This window comes from Schistocerca gregaria, chromosome 1 (genome assembly GCF_023897955.1).
Source record: "Schistocerca gregaria isolate iqSchGreg1 chromosome 1, iqSchGreg1.2, whole genome shotgun sequence".
In the NCBI taxonomy this organism is placed as follows: domain Eukaryota; kingdom Metazoa; phylum Arthropoda; class Insecta; order Orthoptera; family Acrididae; genus Schistocerca; species Schistocerca gregaria.
The window spans coordinates 184,986,105-185,010,023 of NC_064920.1; the positions used below are offsets into that span (position 1 = coordinate 184,986,105).

Below are 23,919 nucleotides of genomic sequence, written 5' to 3' on the forward strand. Positions count from 1 at the left end.
TAAAAGACGACCGACAACGCTTGGCGCGTCTTTGAACGTAAACAACTCCCACGGGCTGGTTTCAGCTGCTTGATTGTCAGTAGACGGCACCCTTTAAATTCTTTATAGCGACGTTGTGATTGAAATCGATTGACAGTCTACCCTTGCGTAAAGAATATAAACAACTTTAAAAGCTTTTGTGCATGCTAATTAAACGGAATGTAATTAGACAGACCTTCCTACTTTGTCGTAATAAAACAAGTTTTTTAACGAAAAAATGATTTTTGGTCTTTAGTGGCGAACGAAATCTTAAAAATGATATCTCAGTCTGTAATTTTGATGAAGTAATGTGGGACATATGGCGTACCGACAAAAAAGTCGTTGATAAATAATATGTATGGTTATTACAGACTGTAAATAGTATCCACCAATTTTTTAAGGTATAACCTTCATTTGTATTAATATGTCGCGTATCCTTCAGTTGTCAGCGCATCCATGCACAACTAATCAGGCTCAGGTCAACTCCAAATCCACCTCGTTATAAGATGCTTACGTGACAGCGGACATAAACTGTGTGGGGAAGTGCATTATCGACCTTCAGATTTATCATACTTATCACCATTACTAATGAAAATTTCTCTGAAATCTTTAACACCCTTCGTAGCACCGAACACCTTTTTTAAAGAGCTGAGTTTGACCCTCCACGTGTGGTCGAATGAGAGGTCGCCCTGGGGCGTAGCAGGCAGCAAAAGACTTCCCAGGCGGCCGCACATAAGGCCTCCTCGGTTTGTCTAACAAACAGGTTCCAGGTGCTGTCTGTGGCTGACATTTTCGCTGAGCCAGATGCCGTCGCCTGTTCTGTTTCAGACAGCGTGCAAGATCCGGACAATCAAAGAGGGTGAGATTATTGATAGTTGGGAGCTCCAAAGTTAGGCGCGTTATGGGGCCCCTTAGGGACATGGCTGTCAAATAGGGAAAGAAAACCAATGTGCACTCCATGTGCATTCCAGATGTGGAACGGGTCCTCCCGCATACCATGAAGAGGACAGGGTGCAGCCAACGGCAGGTGGTGGCTCACGCCTGTACCAGTGGTGCGTTTCACTTTGGATCACAAGAGATTCTCTCTGGTTTCAAGCGGCCAACGAAAGCGGTAAAGGCTGCCAAAAAAAAAAAATGGCTCTGAGCACTATGGGACTCAACTGCTGTGGTCATCAGTCCCCTAGAACTTAGAACTACTTAAACCTAACTAACCTAAGGACATCACACACATCCATGCCCGAGGCAGGATTCGAACCTGCGACCGTAGCAGTCGCACGGTTCCCGACTGCGCGCCTAGAACCGCGAGACCACCGCGGCCGGCAAAGGCTGCCAGCACTGCCTGAAAGATGAAAGCAGAGCTAACCATTTGCAGCATAGTCGACAGAACCTATTGCGGACGTCTGGTACAGAGCCGAGTGGATGGTTTGAATCAGAGGCTCCGGCCGTGTAGTCTGCAGATTCCTCGACTTGCGGCAAGGGGTGGTTGGGTTTCAAGTTCCGCTGAATAAGCACCAGAGTTCCAAGCGCTAATAGAAAGCACTGATACTCAAATCGCCATAGGCACTGAAAGCTGGCTAAAGCCGGATATAAGCTCAGCCGAAATTTTTGCGATACGCTTAACGGTGTTCCGAAAGGATAGGCTAAACACGGTTGGTGGTGGCCTGTTTGTTGCGGTTAGAAGTAGTTTATCTTGTCACGAAATTGAAGTAGATAGTTCCTGAGAGTTAGTATGGGCAGAGGTCATACTTTACAACCGGAACAAAATATTAATGGGGGACCTTTTACCGAACTCCCAATTCAGATGATACAATTGCTGAAAGGTTCAAAGAAAACTCGAGTTTGATTTCAAAAGGTACTCGACTCATACCATTACAGTTGGTGGTGACTTTAATTTACCCTCGATATCTTGGCGAAAATACATGTTTAATTCCGAATGTACGCACAAAACATCATCCGAAATTGCGCTAAACACATTCGCTAAAAATTATTTCGAGCAGTTAGTTCATGAGCCCACGCAAAGAGTAAATGGTTGGAAAAACACACTTGACCTCTTAGCAACAAATAATCCTGAGTTAATAACGAGCATCAAAACGGATACAGGGATTAGTGAACACATGGTTGTCGTAGCGAGAGTGAATATTGTAACCCCCAAATCCTCCAAAAATAAATAAAAAATATACCTATTCAAAAAAGGAGATAAAAATTCACTTGACTCCTTCCAAATTAATAAGTGTAGACCAGATGTGGTTTGAATTCAAAGAAATAGTATCGGGAGCAATTGAGAATTTTGTACCAAATAAATTAACAAACGACGGAGCTGATTCTCCTTGGCACACCAAACGGGTCAGTACACTGTTACAGAAACAACGAAAGAAACATGCCAAATTTAAACAGACGCAAAATCCCCAAGATTGGTGGTCTTTTACAGAAGCTAGAATTTTAGCGCGAACTTCAATGCGAGATGCTTATAACGATTTCCACAAGGAAACTTTGTCTAGAAACCTGGCAGAAAATCCAAAGAGATTCTGGTCGTATGTGATGTTAGCGGCAAGGAACAATCAATGCCTTCTCGGCGCGATATCATTGGTTATACTGTCGAAGACAGTGCTGAGAAAGCAGAGTTACTAAACACACAGTTACTAAACACAGTCTTCTGAAATGCCTTCACAAAAGAAGACGAAGTAAATATTCCAGAATTCGAATTAAGAGCAGCTGCCAGCATGAGTAACGTAGAAGTAAATATCCTCGGAGTAGTGAAGCAACTTAAATCACTTAATAAAAGCAAGTCTTCTGCTCTTGACTGTATACCAACTAGGTTGCTTTCAGAGTATGCTGATTCATTAGCTCCATACTTAACAACCGTTCTCTCGACGGAAGATCAGTACCCAAAGACTGGAAAGTTGCACATGTCACATCAATATTGAAGAAAGGTAGTAGGAGTAATCCACTAAATTACAGGCCCATATCAATAACGTCGATATGCAGCAGGATTTTGGAACATATATTGTATTCGAATATTATGAATAACCTCGAAGAAAACGGTCTATTGACACACAGTCAACATGGATTTAGAAAATATCGTTCTTGTGAAACACAACTAGCTCTTTACTTGCATAAAGTGTTCTGTGCTATTGACAAGGGACTTTAGATTGATTCCGTATTTTTGGATTTCCGGAAGGCTTTTGACGCAGTGTCAAACAAGCGACTTGTGAAATTGCCTGCTTATTGAATATCGTCACAGATATGTGACTGGATTTGTGATTTCCTGTCAGAGAGGTCACAGTTCGTAGTAACTGACAGAAAGTCATCGAGTAAAACAGAAGTGATTTCTGGCGTTCCCCAAGGTAGTGTTATAGGCCCTTTGCTGTTCCTTATCTATATAAACGATTTGGGAGACAACCTGAGCAGCCGTCTTCGGTTGTTTGCAGATGCCGCTGTCGTTTATCGGCTAATAAATTTATCAGAAGATCAAAACAAATTGCAAAACGATTTAGAAAAGATATCTGAATGGTGCGAAAAGTGGCAGTTGACCCTAAATTACGCCAAGTGTGAGGTCAACCATATGAGTATTAAAAGGAATCCGTTGAACTTCGGTTGCATGATAAATCAATCAAACTTAAAGGCCGTAAATTCAACTAAATACCTAGGAATTACAATTACGATCACCTTAAAGTGGAAGGAACACGTATAAAATGTTGTGGGGAAGGCTAACCAAAGACTGCGTTTTATTGGCAGGACACTTAGAAAATGCAACTGATCTACTAAGGAGACTCCCTGCACTCCGCCTGCCCGTCCTCTTTTATAATCCTGTGCGCGGTGTGGGATCCTTAGCAGATAGTACATCGAAAAAGTTCAAGGAAGGGCAGCACGTTTCGTATTATCGCGAAACATGGGAGAGAGTGTCACTGAAATGATACAGGATTCCGGCTCGACATAATTAAAACAAAGGCGATTTTCGTTACGACAGAATCTTCTCACGATATTCCAATCACCAACTTTCTCCTCCGAATGCGAAAATATTTTGTTGACACCGATCTACATAGGGCTAAAATAACGGAAATCAGAGCTCGTACGGAAAGATATAGGTGTTCGTTCTATCTGCGCGCTGTAGGAGATTGGTTTGATGAACCCTCTTCCAGGCACTTAAATGTGATTTGCAGAGTTTCCATGTAGATGTAGATGCAGAATAGGACAAGGCAATACGTCACACAGCTCGCAGTGTACGTGTGTGTTTTGAAGAGCATCAGAACGAGTATTCCATACTCCCGCGGCCACCAAACTCCCCGGATTGAAACTTAATCGAGAAGTTGTCCAGCTGACCATGGCAAAGATATCAGCACGCCTTCATATTCTATTCGGTACATATAGAACCTCACTGACTCTCTTCCTGCACGTCTCGCAGCCTTCAGCGCTGCAAAGATGGTTACTCAGGTTTTGGACAGACGGTCGCATTAATGTGACTGGACACTGTAGTAACTTGAAAGTTTGTTGACGACGTTGTAGCTCTGCCAGAAACGCAAAGGACTCAAAATATAAGTTAAACGAAATGAATATTATTTTAAAAATACACTGACGGAAAAAAAATAATTAATGTAGAGAAATGAAATTTCGGGATTCCATTTGTCTAACATATTTAAGTGACTAACATTGAAAGATCGCAGGTTAAAGTAAGCGCGAGGTAAGCGAATGTAAATGTGGAACAATGGTACATAATTAATCGGTTTAACCGCCAGAATGCTGAATGAAACCACGCAAACGTGCGTGCTTTGTGTAGTACAGGTTCCAAATGTCAGTTTTTGGGATGGAGTTACATGCTTGTTGCACTTAGTAGAGTTGTCGCCCGATGATGCCCCATATGTTCTCGATTGGAGACAGATCTGCTGGTTGAACAGGCGAAGGTAACAAAGCAACACTCTGTAGAGCTTTCTGGGTTACAACAGCGATACGCGGGCGAACGTTATCCTGTTGGAAAATACCCCTGCAATTCTGTTCTTGAATGGCTCACAAATAGTTGAATCACCAAACTGATGTACAGTTCTCTGGTCATATGGGTGGGATATCTACGAGAGTGTTCGTGCTGTCATATGAAATCGCACCCGAGATCATAAATCCAGGTGTAGACCAAAGGTGTCCAGCACTCCCAAATGCCTCCTTCTAACCAACATATGGCCATCACTGGCACGGAGGCAGAATCAGCTCATATCAGAAAGCACAACAGACCTCCAGCGAGCCCTCCAATGAGCTTCCCCTTGACACAAGTAAAAGTGGAACGTCGCTTGAGGGTGTCTGGCTCGGAGCCGTCCTTAAAGTAACCGATTTGTTATAGTTCATTGTGTCACTGTGGTGTAATCTGCTGCTCCAACTGCAGCTGCAGAAGCAGTACGATGTCCCAGAGCCATATGCTCAACACGATGGTCTTTCCTCTCGGTAATGCTACGTGGTCATTTGGAGCCCCGTCCTCTTTCCACAGTGCATTCTCGTTACTGGTACCAGTAATCATGTACAATGCCTACGTTCCTACCACGTCTTTGTGCAAATTGCAGAAAGAACATGCAGCTTCTCGTAGTCCTGTTACAGGACCTCATTCAATCGCAGTGAAGTTTTGATAATGGCATCTTTGGCACCTGATGCAGTTCTAACTAACATCAACTCACCACATCCATCCCAAGCCGTGAGTGGCTCGTGTTCCCGCCATGTTGTGTTTTACACCCTGTTTTTAACGTACTTTCACCTCATTACGTTGATTTAAATTACTACTGAGATGCTGCCTTGCCTGACCGTGAGCGGCGTTAGCTGCGCGTATCGATATATCCCCTCTCGTAGTATCTTTGATCGACTGTTATTACTTCCCGGCCGTTGTCTGTCGTAGTTGAGTTCTGGTCGCGAGTTCGGGTCTGCCAGTCAGTTGGAACGTGTCTGGAGCGCAGTCCGGACCTGCCAGTCGGGGAGTTGCAATGCGGCGCTAATGCAGTCGGGTTGGAGCACTAAGGTCTGTGTCGACATGGCTCGCTCGACGATTGCCGTCACCCATCACTTGAGCCGGGCCACTGTTTTGGTGGATCGTTGGTCGGTTGTCCTACCGGACGACCGGACGACGCGTTTTGGCCCGCCGATCGTTCATGAGTCGTGTGTGTGTGTGTGTGTGTGTGTGTGTGTGTGTGTGTGTGTGTGTGTGTGTGCATCGACTCCCGATTTGTCTTCGTGCGTGCTTAATTACTGTTGGGTTCATTCAGGTCTTCGTGCAAGGGTTTGTCAGGTTGTGTATGTAGTCGGCGTTATTTCCACTGACGACTGTTTTAGATGTGTCGGCATTCTGAGGCAGTCGGTCGATTGCTGCGGACTAGGGAAGTTATCTCCGCGCGGTGCATTTGGCTGGGTCTGCTGGCGGACCCTGCGCAGTGTCGGAGCGTGTGTGCAGCTGTCCGATGGCTACGTGCTTCGTGGTTCACCGACCCAGGACATCAAAGTTGAGTAGTGGTTTCAAGTACTCAAGCCACGTCCATTCATTTTGTGTGGTTCGTTTCGGTGGTTCGCTGTTGGGGAGGTTTTCCTGTGAGCAACACAGAGTTTTGTATTGCTGAAATTTAGCCGCTATTCGGTGGAATTAACTATGTTGGTTGGCTACAATTCAACTGCACCAGCGGAATTTTCTGCCTTGTGGCCGTTAGTGATACGGTTATCTGCCCTGGCCACTAACGTAATTTCAGGCAGCGTCTTTTCCTCAACTGTTGTCACTGCCCACCACAGTGCGTAGTTTTGACAGCTTAATACATATACATATTTGGTTGTGGATAATTATGCCCGTAACATTGTGTTTGAATTCTCATGTACCATTGGTGGCAAGCAAGTCGATTGTTGGTCGGTCCTTGGCTGTCCCTTGGTTGGGTTACGACAGATGGACTCACCACCTGTCTCACCTAAGTGAACGAGAGCAGACCGACCCCCTGGAGGCTTCTGATTGCTGTTGTCTTTACTGTCTTTCTCACCAGTGTTTAATTGCCTGTTTACAATCTATCATGGCCAATGATTAAAAGAATTCTTGGTTTTACTGTGTTTTATGTAAGCAAGTTTGAATTCCAGCAAGTGCACATTTGCTCAAAGGTTATCGTCGTAGTGTGGTCTTTTCTTAGTCCGGTTTCAGCTACTTAAAATTTAAGGCTTATGTTTTTTTTTTAAATTTTGGAAAATAATTGTGGGCTTTCAGCCTTGGAACCTTATTCTTAAAATTACCCTTCAAGCTTAAACATAGCCTTTGAAAGGTTATGGTAATTTATTATCGAAATCTTGAAAATTTTATTGTGGGCCTTTGGCCGTTTGCATTGCATCTTGTATATGTTTGTTCTATCTACTTTTCTGCCTTAAACGATTATGGTAATATCGTTTAATTATTTTGTTTGCTATTTTAACTGCATTTTTATATTGTTGATTTTTAAGATTTTTCGTTTGGAGGCCTTCAGCCGTGAAAGAATTCCATTTTGAAACTCGTAGTTGTTAAGGTTCGGCTATGTGTTGTTTTGGTTGTAAATGTGTTATTAAATTACAATAAATTACAATTTTGAGGTGAAACTGACCCCAACGTTATTTGACCCTTTCCACAATCCTAATCATCTGTCTGCCCAGCGGGTTTGGCGGGCGTTTCGCAGTCTGAAAGGTAACTAACGCTCACGGCCCTTATAGGGACCGATGGTCTCAGCAGTTTGGCCCCATAGGACATACAACGAATTTACAAAAAAGGCCGTTACAGCGCGCATTTAAAGCAAGCCTGATGTAAGTTCTTATAGTGCCGCTGTTTGCGTCTCTCTTATAGGACTGACGCGAAATATGAATAGACATCACGTTTCTGATGTAGAATCACGATAACCACCCTTCGTTTATGTCGTTGAAATCTTTCTTAGTGTTGCGATTTTTTCCCTACATTGTAGGCTATAAGATGAACGATAACAAAAGTAAAGGAAAGGTAATGGAAGGCAGTCGATTGGAAACATGCTCTGCTGAGGAATTATAACAGAAAATGATAAGCTAAAAGTAGAAGAAGGGTTTTGTGTTTCGGCAGCAGAGTTACTGACGATGACCAAAGTAGACAAGACATAAAACGGAGTGTGTGGTGTCACGTATTGCGACCAGCTGACGAGCTTGCTACGTTGGTAAAGTAACTGCAAGTTCCCGTTCCATGTGGGATGGGCAAACCCATTGGTGCGCACCTGCTAAGGCGGGCCTTCAGCGGCCCCATACAACGAGCGCCCTCTGCTGCCGCGATGTAGGACTGTTGGCGGCAGCCGCTCACCACACACGTGCCTGCAGCCTCTTCCTGTTGACCTCGATGGCTGCTCTCTACTTCTTGTTGCATCATTGGTAAAGAACCTTAGTAGGTTCTGAGAAATGAAGTAGACCTTCTGTTTTCTGTGTTATAACTTGTTCGCTAATCATTTCTTCTCCTGTCCAACTTTCCTATTCCGACAAATGCCGCAGCAGTCTGCTGCTGACCTCTCTCTATGCCGTGTTCGAAGTCGTACAGAACAGAGTGTAACATTTGCAAGAACTTTTCTGTAAAAGGGAATTATGTTAACATCTAATACACTGATCAATTTAAACATTATGACTACTGCCCACCGCGGCGTTGGATGCCCATGAGTGGCGCTGCGGGCACGTGACGCGGTAGCAAAAGCTGGTAAGCGGAGCAGACAGGAACGAAGTGTCATCCTAGCAGAGATATGGACTGCAAACGGAGAAATCCATTGAGATAAGCGGCTTTGGCAAAGAGCAGATTACGAGGGTGAGTCAAATGAAAACCTTAAATTTGTAATAACAACTCGACATTTCGCGCCGTTATCCTGTAAGTTGGTAAGCTTGCTACAAACAGCGTGCAGAATGGCTTGTAGGTCGCAGCATAGTGCAGATGGACACATACCGTCGCAGTATCAGTATAAAGATGGCTGCCCAATTTGCGACTTGCACCAGGGAAAAACAGCTTTCTGTTATTCGGTTTTTGCGCAGTGAAGGTATGAAACCTATTGAAATTCATCGACGAATGAAGGTTCAGTACGGTGATGCATGTTTGTCACAGCAGCAAGTCTGCGAATGGAGTAGGAACTTCGCAATTGGTGTCACTTCAGTGGAAGATGCTCCTCGTCCAGGTCAGGCACAACGAGTTGTGACTCCATAGAACATTGCAGCAGTTGAAGCCATAGTATAGGAAAAACCGCCGAGTGACACTGAATGACATTGCAGCAATTTTACAGATTAGTCATGGGTCAACACACCACATTGTGCGTGATGTGCTCCAGTTTCACAAATTGTCTGCAGGATGGGTGCCACGGCAGCTGACTCCTGAAATGAGAGAACGACGTGTTGATGCATGTGAAGAACTTCTTCGCCGCTTTGAATGAGAAGGTGATGGCTTCCTTGCAAGAATCGTTACTGGCGACAAAACCTGGGTTTACTTCCACCACCCACTTCCCCATCCAACATACTCACCAGACCTTGGCCCAAGTGATTCCCATATGTTTGGACCACTCAAAGACGCAATGGGAGGAAAGAAGTTCCGTTCTCAGGAAGAGGTACGCCACGCGGTGCATGAGTGGTTGCGCGGATTACCAAAAGAATTTTTTTCTAAAGGAATTTATGCATTTTGTAAGCGCTGGAGGACTTGCATTGAGCGTGGGGGAGATTATGTTGAAAAGTGATACAGCTTTGTACCACTTCTCCACAATAAATAATATTTAAAAAAAATATTTAATGTTTTCATTTGACTCACCCTCGTGTTATTACGCAGAGCTTGTGAACGAGTATCTCGAAAACGGCGAAGTTGGTCGAGTGTTCACGTGCTACTGTCGTAGGCTTCTGCGGAAAGGGGTAGGGCAGTGGAACTACCACTCGGCGCTAAATATTTGGATATTTGGACGTACGGGACTCTCCATAGAGCGTGGGGTTCGGAGGCTTGTCTGCTCTGTAAAGCAGGATAGATGGTGATACGTGACATCTCTGCCGAAAGGGGACAATGATGGTGCTCGCACAAGTGTTTCAGTGCACACCTTTCATCGTACATTGTTGAACATGCTGCTCTGCAGTAGATCCCCACTGCGTGTTCACATGTTGCCCCAACGACGCTGTCAGTTACGATTGCAGTGGACATCAGACCATCGCGATTCGACCGTCAATCTATAGGAACGTCTCGGCCCTTCGAGTGACTCACATTTTTGCTACGTTAGGTCGATGGTCGTCTCCACAAACGCCTTCGTCGAGATGTACGGCGGCTCGAAACGTGCAGCGCGCTACGTACGCAGGCTGCTGGGAGTAGTATTAAGGTATTGGAGATATTCTCCTGCGCTTGCTTGGGACCTCTGGGAGTAATCGAGGACATACCGACGGCTGTGAATCATTTATATCCCTCCATGTTTGATGTCTCCCCCCGACGGCGACGTCATCTTGCAGAAGTATAATTGTACGTGTCTCGGAGCCAGAACCGTGCTACAGTGATTTGAGGAACATTATAGTGAACTCACGTTGATTTGTCGGCGACCAAATTCGCCTGATGTAAATCCTATGATATCCATCTTATTCGCCAACGGGCACCTTCACCTAGTACCCAAATCTGCGGACCTTTATGTGCAGGAATTACACGACCTGTGCGTTGACCTCTGATGCCACATACCTGCTCAAATCTACCAACAAACTGTTTGATCCCTAATACTCCGAATCAGTGATGAATTTCGTTACAAAGAACAACAAACAAGCTAGTAAGCAGGTGCTCATAATGTTTTGGCTCTTCAGTGTATAAATTTCAATGTTAGAAAGTATCTTCTAAAATATTTGTCTGGGGCACATTCATATATGGAATCAAAACGTGGATGATAAAAAGTACAGGAAAGGAGTGAGTAAAAGTTCTTGCAAAGCGATGTGGAAGAGTGCTGACGTGTCAATAAGACTGAATATCGCAACAACAACAAAAGCAACAGTTACTTCTGTATCTGGTTAAAGAATGCATATTCGAGTATTAGGATACGTTACAAATGACTCACTCTTTTGTGTTTTATTTGCTGTAGAGCATATTAACTCGATAATATGTGCCGTCTATAGGAAGTTATGAGAGTACACTGGATTCGCACTGGGATAAAAAATCATAATTTAAGCGCGCTGCTGCTGCGGTCGCAGGTTCGAATCCTGCCTCGGGCATGGATGTGTGTGTTGTCCTTAGGTTAGTTAGGTTTACGTAGTTCTAAGTCTAGGGGACTGATGACCTCAGATATTAAGTCGCATAGTGCTTAGAGCCATTTGAACAATTTTTTTAAAAAATTGAATAGACTTAATTAGCATTGTGGAGGAATGATAACGCAGGACAACGAAGAGAATCTAGGTGTGTGTATAACGTTATTAAGCCGATAAGTTTTCTGATTGAGAGATAACGGAAGAGCAACTGTGGCACATTTGTCTCGCTCTGTCACAAACACACACACACACACACACACACACACACACACACACCCGCGCGCAGCGTTAAAATTATAAAACGACGAGATAAGACCATACAGGCCGTCCTGTGACAAATGTTGGAAACGACGTGAGCCAAGAAATTCTGGATGTACGACGCACAGAGAGGCGAGAATGTCAGTTGATAGATGAAGCAGCCATAATTCAGCAGAAAAGTACTTTACAGAAACGAAAAAGTCCAGGGAGCCAGTTACTCATATCCGAGCTGCGACAAGCGCGTGATTTTTCTGCGATCTAGCTGATATTGACTCCAGAAAACTGCAGAGACTGCTGAAGTCGAGAAAGGATGCCAAGGTTAAGGATACCACAAAGTTTTGCTTTTAAGCCAGGCCGGCCGGGGGGGCCGATCGGTTCTAGGCGATACAGTCTGGATCCGTGCGACCGCTACGATCGCAGGTTCGAATCCTGTCTCGGGCATGGATGTGTGTGATGTCCTTAGGTTAGTTAGGTTTAAGTAGTTCTAACTTCTAGGGGACTGACGACAGAAGTTAAGTCCCATAATGCTCAGAGCCATTTGAACCATTTTTTTAAGCTGCATATTACGGTAAAATTCCACAAGCCTGTTCACGTTGATGGTTACAGACGTAGTTAGAGCAACACAAGGAGAAGCTAGAGAAACAAAGACGCACGTACACACACACCCACGCACACACACACACACACACACACACACACACACACACACACACACACAGAGAGAGAGAGAGAGAGAGAGAGAGAGAGAGTTTTCAGGCCATGAGTGGCGTACCGTGACCATCCGATCGCCGTGTCATCGTCAGTGGAGGATGCGGATAGGAGGGGCGTGGGGACAGCACGCCACTCTCCCGGTCGTTATAATAGTATTCTTGACCGAAGCCGCTACTATTCGGTCAAGTAGCTCCTCAATTGGCATCACGAGGCTGAGTGCACACGGAAAAATGGCAACAGCGCATGGCGACCTGTATGGTCACCCAGCCAAGTGCCGACCACGCCCGACAGCGCTTAACTTCGGTAATCTCACGGGAACCGGTGTATCCACTGCGGCAAGGCCGTTGCCAGTTTTTCCTTAAAGTTTACGCAATTTTTTACTTATTTTAGGGATCATTCAACGGTATACGATGTGTTAACTTTGGAAACGTGTCAGTTATGAGTTCACGAATCGTATTGATGCATAACATCACAAGATGACTTTCAGAACACTGTACCAGTGAAGCTATTCAGCAGAAATCGAAAGACTGCTCTGTCACTCCTTTCAACGCAAAAGGTGTTGTAATGTTCTTATTTATTTTTTTCTAAATTCAGCAGAAGGTGGAGGTGTAGATTAGTGTTTAACATCCCGTGGATGACGAGGTCATTAGGGACGGTGCAGAAGCTCGGATTAGACAAGGATCGGGAAGGGAATCGGCCGTGCCCTTTCAAAGGAACCATCCCAGCATTTGCCTGAAGCGATTTAGGGAAATCACGGAAAACCTAAATCAGGGTGGTCGGACGCGGGTTTGAACTGTCGTCCTCCCAATGCGAGCCCAGTGTGCTAACCACTGCACCACCTCGCTCGGTCTCTAACTTCGAAGTAATAAACATTCTTCTTTATTGTTCTCATTTATTGTGTTCTAAATTCAAAATTAATCAGCATTCGGCTGAGTCATGGTGTTCTAATTTTTATTTTTCCCGTTGGTCTATTATAAATTTGTTGATTTGGGTAACAGAGAACATGTAAATTCCTGAGACTGCGTTTGTCCAGGAGGAAACCCGTAGTGCTTTAGGATCCTGAATTTTCTTCCATCAGTATTGCCTAAATGGAGTTTACTTATGTTCATCACAAACTATCACCAGATAATGATAGCCAGCCGCGGTGGTCTAGCGGTTACGGCGCTCAGTCCGGAACCGTGCGACTGCTACGGTCGCAGGTTCGAATCCTGCCTCGGGCATGGATGTGTGTGATGTCCTTAGGTTAGTTAGGTTTAAGTAGTTCTAAGTGTTAGGGGACTGATGACCACAGAAGTTAAGTCCCATAGTGCTCAGAGCCATTTGAACCATTTTGAACACACATCCATGCCCGAGGCAGGATTCTAACCTGCGACCGTAGCAGACGCGCGGTTCCAGACTGAAGTGCCTAGAACCGCTCAGCAACCAAGGCCGGCCCGCCAATACGACATCACAGAAAAAAAGGATATTTGATGCGTTCACGAAGGGAGCTGTATAAAAACCGTTGTTCGACCGTTTATAATCTCTCATGTCTCTACTCTTACTCACTAAACAGCGACGACAGACGTCGTATCACCGTAATACTATTACCTTCCATATAAAATATGTCATCCTAATGACTAAGCGGCCTCGCACGGAGTTAATGAAGGATTCGCAATCGATTTTTCGCATGTACTGTTGCCCGTGACAAAGTACGAAACTGCTGTATATGAAAAAGTATTTTGTTATAAATCTGCAAATAATGTTCGATGTTAGACAACATCAAACCAGTCAACCAGTCCAGCTAAATAAATATTTTTTATACTTTTTTCGGTTTCCATCTTACATCTTGTTTTAATAAAATGTTTTTCAGTTGTCTAAAAATACTGTGGCATATTGTTTCCTAACTTTATTGTATGGGTGAGTCATTTTCTATGAAATAAATATACTTTTCAGATAAAAAATTCCTCAAGTCTATGCCTCCCTAATTGTATTTAGTTTGCTATAAATGTTCAGGTTTGTTAACTTCCCTTCTTTATGCCTTTGTTTTTCATTTGCATTCTTGCTTGGCAAACCAAAAATTAAAAAGAAAGTAACAGTTGGTAGACGGTATACACGATGCCGACTTGAATATGATCTCCGTGTTTTAATGTTGTAGTTTATATATTTGTGGTTTGCCTTATTTAGCTGGTATTATTCTAAGGATTTATATCCTGAAATGGATTACTTAAGCTGAATTATTCGTTACTGTTTTCGTATTTTAGTTTTACTGGTTTACCCGCATCTCATTATTTTCGTTTACTTTGTTGTTCAATGTCTGGCGATTATAGTTTCCATTTTGGTTTTTCTGTTAATGATTAAGGCTATTATATTTATTTTGATATAATTGGATTATTGTTGTTGCTGTTTTTGAAGCTATACTTCTTTTTCGATCAAATGGCCCTATTTGTCATATAAATGCGATATGTTACTTTACGTTTTGAACAAGTACTGTGACATTTTTAGGTCCTCATTACGTGATCTTATCTCTGAATTTTCTCACAACTTATTTTATTTAAATATGTTATATTTTGTTAGATTTATTCCTTAAACATGATTCATACGTTTCCTTTCATCTCAGTTCATTAAATTAAATATTACATTTTGAACTGGAACGTGCACTATGTTCGGAATGTAATTTTTTTATTCATACATGCCCTGATCGCATTTGATAGAAGATTGCTGTTACCTGGTTTCAACCCTATATAGTCATCATAAACGCTTAAAATATACAGGGTGATTCAAAAAGAATATCACAACTTTAAAAATATGTATTTAATTAAAGAAACATAATATAACCTTCTGTTATACATCATTACAAAGAGTATTTAAAAAGGTTTTTTTTCACTCAAAAACAAGTTCAGAGATGTTCAATATGGACCCCTCCAGACACTCGAGCAATATCAACCCGATACTCCAACTCGTTCCACATTCTCTGTAGCATATCAGGCGTAACAGTTTGGATAGCTGCTGTTATTTCTCGTTTCAAATCATCAATGGTGGTTGGGAGAGGTGGCCGAAACACCATATCCTTAACATACCCCCATAAGAAAAAATCGCAGAGGGTACGATCAGGGCTTCTTGGAGGCCAGTGATGAAGTGCTCTGTCACGGGCTGCCTGGCGGCCGATCCATCGCTTCGGGTAGTTGACGTTCAGGTAGTTACGGACAGAAGTGCCAATGTGGTAGCGCTCCATCCTGCTGAAATATGAATTGTTGTGCTTCTTGTTCGAGCTGAGGGAACAGCCAATTCTCTAACATCTCCAGATACTGTAGTCCAGTTACAGTAGCACCTTCGAAGAAAAAGGGACCAAAAACTTTATTGGCTGAAATGGCACAGAAAACGTTCACCTTAGGCGAGTCACTTTCATATTGAGTTGTTTCCCGCGGATTCTCAGTGCCCCATATACAGACATTGTGACGGTTGACTTTCCCGTTAGTGTGTAAAGTTGCTTCATTACTAAACACAATCTTTGAAACGAAAGATTCATCTGTTTCCATTTGAGCAAGGATAAAATCACAGAAATCGATTCTTTTAATCTTATCAGCTGCAGACAGTGCTTGAACCAATTTCAGACAATAAGGTTTCATAATTAACCTTTTTTGTAGGACTCTCCATACAGTTGATTGTGGAATTTGCAGCTCTCTGCTAGCTCTGCGAGTCGATTTTCCTGGGCTGCGAGCAAATGCTTGCTGGATGCGTGCTACATTTTCATCACTCGCTCTCGACCGTCCAGAACTTTTCCCTTTGCACAAACACCCATTCTCTGTAAACTGTTTATACCAATGTTTAATACACCACCTATGAGGAGGTTTAACACCATATTTCGTTCGAAATGCACGCTTAACAACTGTCGTCGATTCACTTCTGCCGTACTCAATAACACAAAAAGCTTTCTGTTGAGCGGTCGCCATCTTAGCATCCACTGACGCTGACACCTAGTCAACAGCGCCTCAAACGAACAAATGTACAACTAAATGAAACTTTATAGCTCCTTTAATTCGCCGACAGATAGTGCTTAGCTCTGCCTTTTGTCGTTGCAGAGTTTTAAATTCCTAAAGTTGTGGTATTCTTTTTGAATCACCCTGTATAAAAGACAAAATTTATTAAAATATTAACAGTCATGAAAACATTAAAAAATGTAATCTGAGGTAAAATTTTATACAGGAATTATTTGATAGGTAAATTCAAGGCAACCCGTTTCAAGGCTAGACTGTAATGATCAGAACTTAAAATGTATAAAAGAAAAAAAGAAAAAATTAAAATTTTATGTGATCACTATAAGTGTTTGACTGTGACTTGACTTGTTATTTCTGAAACTAGATGTGGGGTATGTTTTTATTTGCTCTTTATCTTGTACTTTTTAATGTTTTTGTAACAGTGGTGTGGTAGCGTTCTCGCTGCCCACGCCCGGGTTCCCGGGTTCGATTCCCGGCGGGGTCAGGGATTTTCTCTGCCTCGTGATGACTGGGTGTTGCGTGATGTCCTTAGGTTAGTTAGGTTTAAGTAGTTCTAAGTTCTAGGGGACTGATGACCATAGATGTTAAGTCCCATAGTACTCAGAGCCATTTTTTTCTAACAGTGTATGGTTAATATTATTTTGCAGTTTTGTCTTTTCTAGATTGTTATTTTTGATGAAAACTCTCTAGATTTGACATTGGTTGTGTCTTGTCAGACGAGATGGAACATTTATGAATAAAAGAGTGTAAAGTTCTTATGTACCACCTTTAGAAATTCATCGAAATCTTTTGGATATGGTTGATGCGAATTATTATGGGTTCAATATGTTTAGGCTATGATCTGCATGTTTAAATTAAAATGTCCTGATAATGGGTTAGTCCTGGACACAAGTTGACCGTTAAATAATTTGTACACGGATAAAAAACATTGTTTTGGAAATTGTCGTTCATCACTCATGATACATCTTGCATGGGATGATGTGTCCCCATGAGCTCTGCCATTGTTGAAGCACCAGGTACCTGAGGTCCGGCAGCGATGAAGTGTGCTCTTACCGCTCTTTTTACTTGCCCGGTTATCGATTCCTAGGCCAGTGGTCTGTACAAGGGTGACGGCGTTCCAGTCTCATGGAAAGGGCGACTGTTTCCGGCAGCAGCTGTTTTAAAAATAAGAGCTCCTTTCAATAAAAATTTATTCGAACATGGTGACAGCAGAGCTGTTCTGTAGCATACACATGTTTTAAATGCCCTCCTAGTATGTGTTAATATTTGCCGTCCTTACTACAGACTTCAGTTTAAATAGAATGTCTGATAAATTACAGGAAATAGAGAACACAGAGGCAGTTATACTGCCAGTAGATTTATGTAAACAATGAAGAATTAAATTGCTTTAGAATCGTTTCCTGCTGATTGGGGGACTACAGAGACTACATAACTGCATTTCCTTTGTTGATAAAGTCATACATACATTTTTAGAACAGAAGAAATACTATTGATATTATGCAGTCTCAAACGACTATCTCTGAAGATCGTTTTTGGGGAACTATTTACTAACGTTTATAACGGAAAATCAGCGTAATAACGTAGGTTTCCCCTGCGGTTGTTGGTGAGGTTACATGTTCTTGGGTATTGACAGTACGTCCTTGCGGCTCTCCACCAGGAACTGACTGCGCACTGTCAGATTTGGGTGGAGAAAAATTTTGTGAGGATAATTTTATAAACAGAGGTACAGCTTAGCTATGGACTGTCCTACTGTATCTTCGGCTGCAGGTATATTCATGGAGGCTTTCGAAATAAGTACTTTTGGAGGAACAACATCGAAACCGCCGCACTGGCTACGTTGCGTGGATTATAATTTCGTCGTTTGCCAGAAGAGACACTGCAAGGGTATCCACAGGTATCTCAACAACCCAAAGTCAGTTTCCCTTTGGGAAGAGAGCGTAGTTGAGAAGTGCTTTTCCTCGATACCTACGGATGGATACCCACCATCGCCCTGCCCATAGTAAGTTGTTCTCATTACGTTGGTAGCAAGGGCATATCGAATTACTGACACAACAAAATCAGAATAAGAAATAAGCTAGCTACGGAAAACCTTTAGTAACAAGTGGCTATGTCATTAATGGACAGAGTTCTGAAGTATCAGTACATAAGCTGGTGTATGCTGCGACTCAAGACGTCACAGCACCAAATAATTTGCGTTTCTGTCATAGATATAAAGAGTGTCACTGATGGTAAGGGAAATACTCTCCTATCTTTTAAACCCAATTTATTCGAGCAGTTATAAAACAGATGATATTTTTAAATCTTTGAACACTAGAATCGCCAGAGCGGTCAATATGACCGCAACACGTTTTCAAAACGTTATTTTGACTGTAGTTTTGGCCGTATTGCAATGAGCTTCAGCAACTTTTTCAGGTTAAAAGCCAGAATCACCCGTACTACATACATTTATTTTTTGAAAAATGGTTAGGACGTTGTTAACGAGTATACCTAGAACGGCGAGAGCGGTCATTTGGACCGCTGTATTGATTATGGTAGAAAAATGTCCTACAACATGTCCTCCTTCCTCTGGTTGAGATGAAATCTGTTAGCCACCAGTCTCTAAACAGCAATAAGACGCACAATGACGAAACTCTTTTAGTTTGTCTCTACGTCTCCTGTCATACTGTCATTCGTTAGCTCGCAGCAACATAGTAATCATGGCTCGCAGATCTCCGCTGCTTACCGATGCAGAATTGTTCGCTCTCTTACATGATTTTCCAGATGGTAAGTCTGAAGCAGGACGTGATCTAGATGCAGAAGACCTAAGAGAAGATGCGAACGAAGATTACTATAAACCAAACGATCACTCTGGAGGCAGTGCTTCAGGTTATGTTGAAGACGTAGTTGTTCAGCCAGGTTAGTAATAATTCAAATGGTTCAAATGGCTCTGAGCACTATGGGACTCAACTGCTGTGGTCATCAGTCCCCTAGAACTTAGAACTACTTAAACCTAACTAACCTAAGGACATCACATACATCCATGCCCGAGGCAGGATTCGAACCTGCGACCGTAGCAGACGCACGGTTCCGGACTGCGCGCCTAGAACCGCGAGACCACCGCGGCCGGCCTTAGTAATAATTATGAAATGCGTTATTTACATGTCAAAATTCAGGATTTAGATGACAATTACTATGACCGGACGCTTCTAATTCGAAGTTTTCTGTTGTTCTATTGCAGCAGCAGAAAATGTATGATGTAAAAAAAGATATCTGCATGGACAGATCAACACATGGCTCCCAGGACTACGTAATATATTGCTCGGTACTGTGGCATAACGGAGTGAACTGTAGCAGTGTTTGGAAAGGCTACATCTGGCCTATTGGGGAGTCATAACATCGTGAGAGAAAATCCCGGAACCACACCATATTCAAAGCGGTATGTTTCTGACGCTAGTGTAGTCATGTATGGCGTCTGTTTGTTGATGAATAAATACTGAAAGACATAAAACATTGTACGGAAACGGAGGCAAAACGTGTTCTAGGAAATGAATTGTGGGATGTAAGTTTGGAGAAACTGGGGGCTTTTATTTCTTTGTTGTGTGCTCGTGGTGTTCTTGGAGCCAATAGTACTGAATTTGTTGAATTGTGGTCTAAATGTATCTTTAGTCATACTATGGGGGGAAACTACTTCCGAGAAATTGTAAGATTTTTGCGCTTCGACGTTATAAACACAAGATCAGAACGTTTGAAGACAGGTAAATTCGCTTTATCATTAAAACTTTGGACCAAATTCACTGAAAATTTCCATTTGATCTATATTCCCGGTGAAAATCTGACGGCTGATGAACAGCTTTTCGTAAGCGAAACGGGGTGTCCATTCTTACAGTATATGCCAAACAAATCAGATAAATTTGGTATAAAATTTTGGCTTCTTATCAACGTCGACTCAATGTTTCTGTGCAACGGGCTCCCTTATTTAAGAAAAGACTACTACAGATCACGTGACCATACATTCCCTGAAAGTTAATAATGAAGTTGAGCGAGCCGTTTCAAAAGAAGAGGCGAAACGTGACTACGGACAATTTTTTTCAACAGTGAAACTGGGCGAGAAGTTGAGAAATAATGGCACTAGCACTGTGGCAACAATTAGATGATCAAGAAGAGAAATCGCCAATGCTGTTGAGCCGTGGTAAAAACTGCTGTTTTGAAGAGCGCGCCGCAGCGCGTAGTGTGAAGCAGTCGCCCTCGGTTTCTAGCGGTGGCGCCGCTGTGGCAATCGCAGCTTTGGTGTCTCCCTCTGGTGGGAAAGGGGAAAGGTTGCCACTTTCATTTAAGGGGCGCTATGAGCTCGCCAGTCAGTCAGTTGGTCAGCCGGGTCAGTGTAAGGCAGTCAGTGTCTGTCTGTCTGTCGTCCGGAGCGCTGGTATGTGTTAGGCCGCCAGTCTGCTCGAGTTTGTTCAGGCAATGGCCATTGGGGGTTGGATCGATCAGTTGGTCGGTCGTGCACTGAGACACAGGATGCCTTGTCCGCCTTGAGCGTCGAAGCATGTGGGGTCGCCACGTTAGCCCAGTGGGCCGCGCTGTATAGCGAGGGGTGGCGGCTTCGCGGCCGACACGAGAGCAACAGGAGTCAACCCACGACATCGGCGTGGCCGGCGCGTGCTGCGACGCCGTGAGACGGGAGATCGGCACGCCTTCAAATTCAAATGGCTCTGAGCACTATGGGACGTAACTGCTGTGGTCATCAGTCCCCTAGAATTTAGAACTACATAAACCTAACTAACCTAAGGACATCACACACATCCCTGCCCGAGGCAGGATTCGAACCTGCGACCGCAGCAGTCGCGCGGTTCCGGACTGAGCGCCTTAACCGCTAGACCACCGCGACCGGCGCGCCTTCCTGCGTCCGTTGAAGCGGCTGGCAGCTGATGGTTCGGGAGAGCGTTTTGGGGGTGCTGCGCCAGATCTTCGCCAGATATCGCAGTTTATTAGAAGTTAAATGACTCGTGATATGTTGTTTCATTTACTTGTGAAATTCTACTTGTTTTCTTGGGCAGTCGCTCGTCCCCAGCTTGCTCGTCTGTCTCTCGTCCGCATTTGTTAGGCAGTTAGTGTCTGTCTGTCTGTCGGTCTGCCGTACGTTAATAGCTGCCTTTGTCATGTTTGTCGGATTTGGTGTTAACGAATTTATTCCTCGAAGTGTAACGGCCGAAGTCCTGAAATGTTTTTATCTCGCCTATCAGCTTGAGAGGCGGTATATGTGTAATGTAGAGCATGTTTGTACATTTTATGTAAGACTGCATTTCATGCGTTTTTATTTAAATGGTCATTTTAGTATATAAAGTTGCTACCCTTCCACCGTAAGAGTTTTTTTTAATCAAGTTGCACCTTCGGTGGCAAGTTAATTTTTCTAATGTTAGTGTTTTGTACCATTTCCATCCCTCCTACGGGGCGCATGGTTTATGTGCTTGTGTGAGTTGTTAAAATTTTTAGTTTAAAGTAATCTAGTGTGTTGCAGATTTGCACCAGTGTAGTCTTTCAGATGTTGTTCTGAGCGGTCGTGTCAAAAGGAAGCGGCAAGGTTCTCAGCCCGAAAGCTCATACTATCAAATTTGTTCTTTCTGCCTTTGAATAAATTGTAACTTGATATTTAGAGGGTGCTTTTTAATAATTATAATTTTAAATCTGTTTTTTAAAAAAGGACTTTTAGGAATAAAATTTCCATTTCTTGAAAGAAATTTAATTTGTTTTCATCAGTTACCCACTGACAACTACTTCCACGCTCACATAGTGATATTAAAGGTGTTAATGTTCTTGATGAATCGCTAGTAAATAAACTAAATTCTTAAGAAAAGGTTTTGAAAGTAAATTCACGGTTCAGCTGTGAAGTCAATGAAGACTAATCTTAACGACTCAGATCTCTTCAAACATTCCAGTGTCACTCTTACTGTATATCAAGACAAACGAAACAAGAATGTGCTTCTGTATAACACTTTGCATTCAGAAGTTGAACTTAAAACTGGTACGAAAAAGCTCCAGATACAATAGATTTCTGCAACAATACAAAATAGTGAATCAAATGGCAAGAAAATACACTGTTCGAGCTGATACTCGTAGACGGCCAGTTCATGTATTTTATCAATTCATGGATCATTTTCAAGACAGTAGAAGGGATGAAGATCCCTAGTCGAAATTATATCCTGAAGCTAACAGTGAAGCTTCCTATGGGGTACACGGACTCTAAAAGCAACGTCAGGTGGCTTGCGGAGTATGAATATAGATGTAGATGTGGTGGAACCAGAAGCTGAATCTGAAAACTATGTAGCAGAAAATAAAATGAGGAGACAACGTCAAATGAGGAAGTGTAGGAATAAGACAAGTTACATCTGCAAAAATTGCAAACAGCGGATGTGAGGTTCTTGTTCAGAGCACATAACTCAGGACGTGGTTGTAGTTCCTGCCACTAAAGTTATGTAATGCATATCAGCGTGTTTTACAAATACGTTGTGGTATGTGGATTTGGCTAACAGATTTCATGGCTATAAGTGCACTACATATATCACAGTAGTTAATTTTATAATAATGAGTACACAATAAATACATCAGCTCTTACTACAACAATTTGAAATAAAAACTGTGTTTGTCAATTAGATAAAACGTTTTAAAAGCTCATTCTTGTTTGTAATGAATGGCAAAAATATTAAATTCGAGAAAAATTATATAATGCATTTTCTTTTAGTTTCATAAACCTAAAATAGACATTGGAAACGATGATAGTGAGAACGAAAATAATAATTTTCATATAGTGGTCAAAATGTCCGCATCGGCGGTTCTAGGTACGCAAATTGTTCCGGGGTTCTAGTGATAAAGATCAACGACACCCGGTAGGGTATGCTGGAACAAGTATTATTGTTACGCAGTGTTAGCAGTTAAGACATGATCAGTTAAAAGTGGCTTAAAAGAGCATAAACACCTCTTGTGGCGTAAAGATGCTTAGTTTAGCAATGGCAGTCTTGTGCTTTTGACGAGACGATACAGAGATATGACCAGCTCGCTGGTTCACACGCTATACAATTCGTCATCGGACATGCTACAGCACTTGGGACTGTAGCGAGAAGCTAAATCATACGCCAGTCTGTGAGTCGTATCCTTTTCATTGTCCAATATTAATTAAAGCTTATAGTATTCAATTAGGCTATATAGAAATATGTTTACCATATAAATTTCAAGTTAGTATTTACTTTTGGGCATATAGAAATTACCTTAAGACACAAAGGTTTGTAATTACAATCAAATTAATGTTTGCGTGATTTCAATGTGTAATAATGAGATGCGGCGTGACGAACAGCTCTCTAATTTGTGAGATAACTTGTGCAATAATGGAGTGGGAAAATGTAAAAAAAGCGGTAACTATACTAGGGAAACAATATCTTTACTCCAATCTAAGAGTAAATACACTCCTGGAAATGGAAAAAAGAACACATTGACACCGGTGTGTCAGACCCACCATACTTGCTCCGGACACTGCGAGAGGGCTGTACAAGCAATGATCACACGCACGGCACAGTGGACACACCAGGAACCGCGGTGTTGGCCGTCGAATGGCGCTAGCTGCGCAGCATTTGTGCATCGTCGCCGTCAGTGTCAGCCAGTTTGCCGTGGAATACGGAGCTCCATCGCAGTCTTTAACACTGGTAGCATGCCGCGACAGCGTGGACGTGAACCGTATGTGCAGTTGAAGGACTTTGAGCGAGGGCGTATAGTGGGCATGCGG

At 42.8% G+C, this 23,919-nt stretch overlaps 1 protein-coding gene and 1 pseudogene across 1 annotated transcript in view; both read right to left on the minus strand.

Annotated features, from left to right (window-relative positions):
• LOC126336454 (neuropeptide SIFamide receptor-like) overlaps positions 1 to 23,919 on the minus strand; it is a 103,306-nt gene that overhangs the window by 15,104 nt on the left and 64,283 nt on the right. The window lies entirely within an intron of this gene.
• Positions 12,424 to 12,541, minus strand: LOC126290671 (5S ribosomal RNA; annotated as a pseudogene).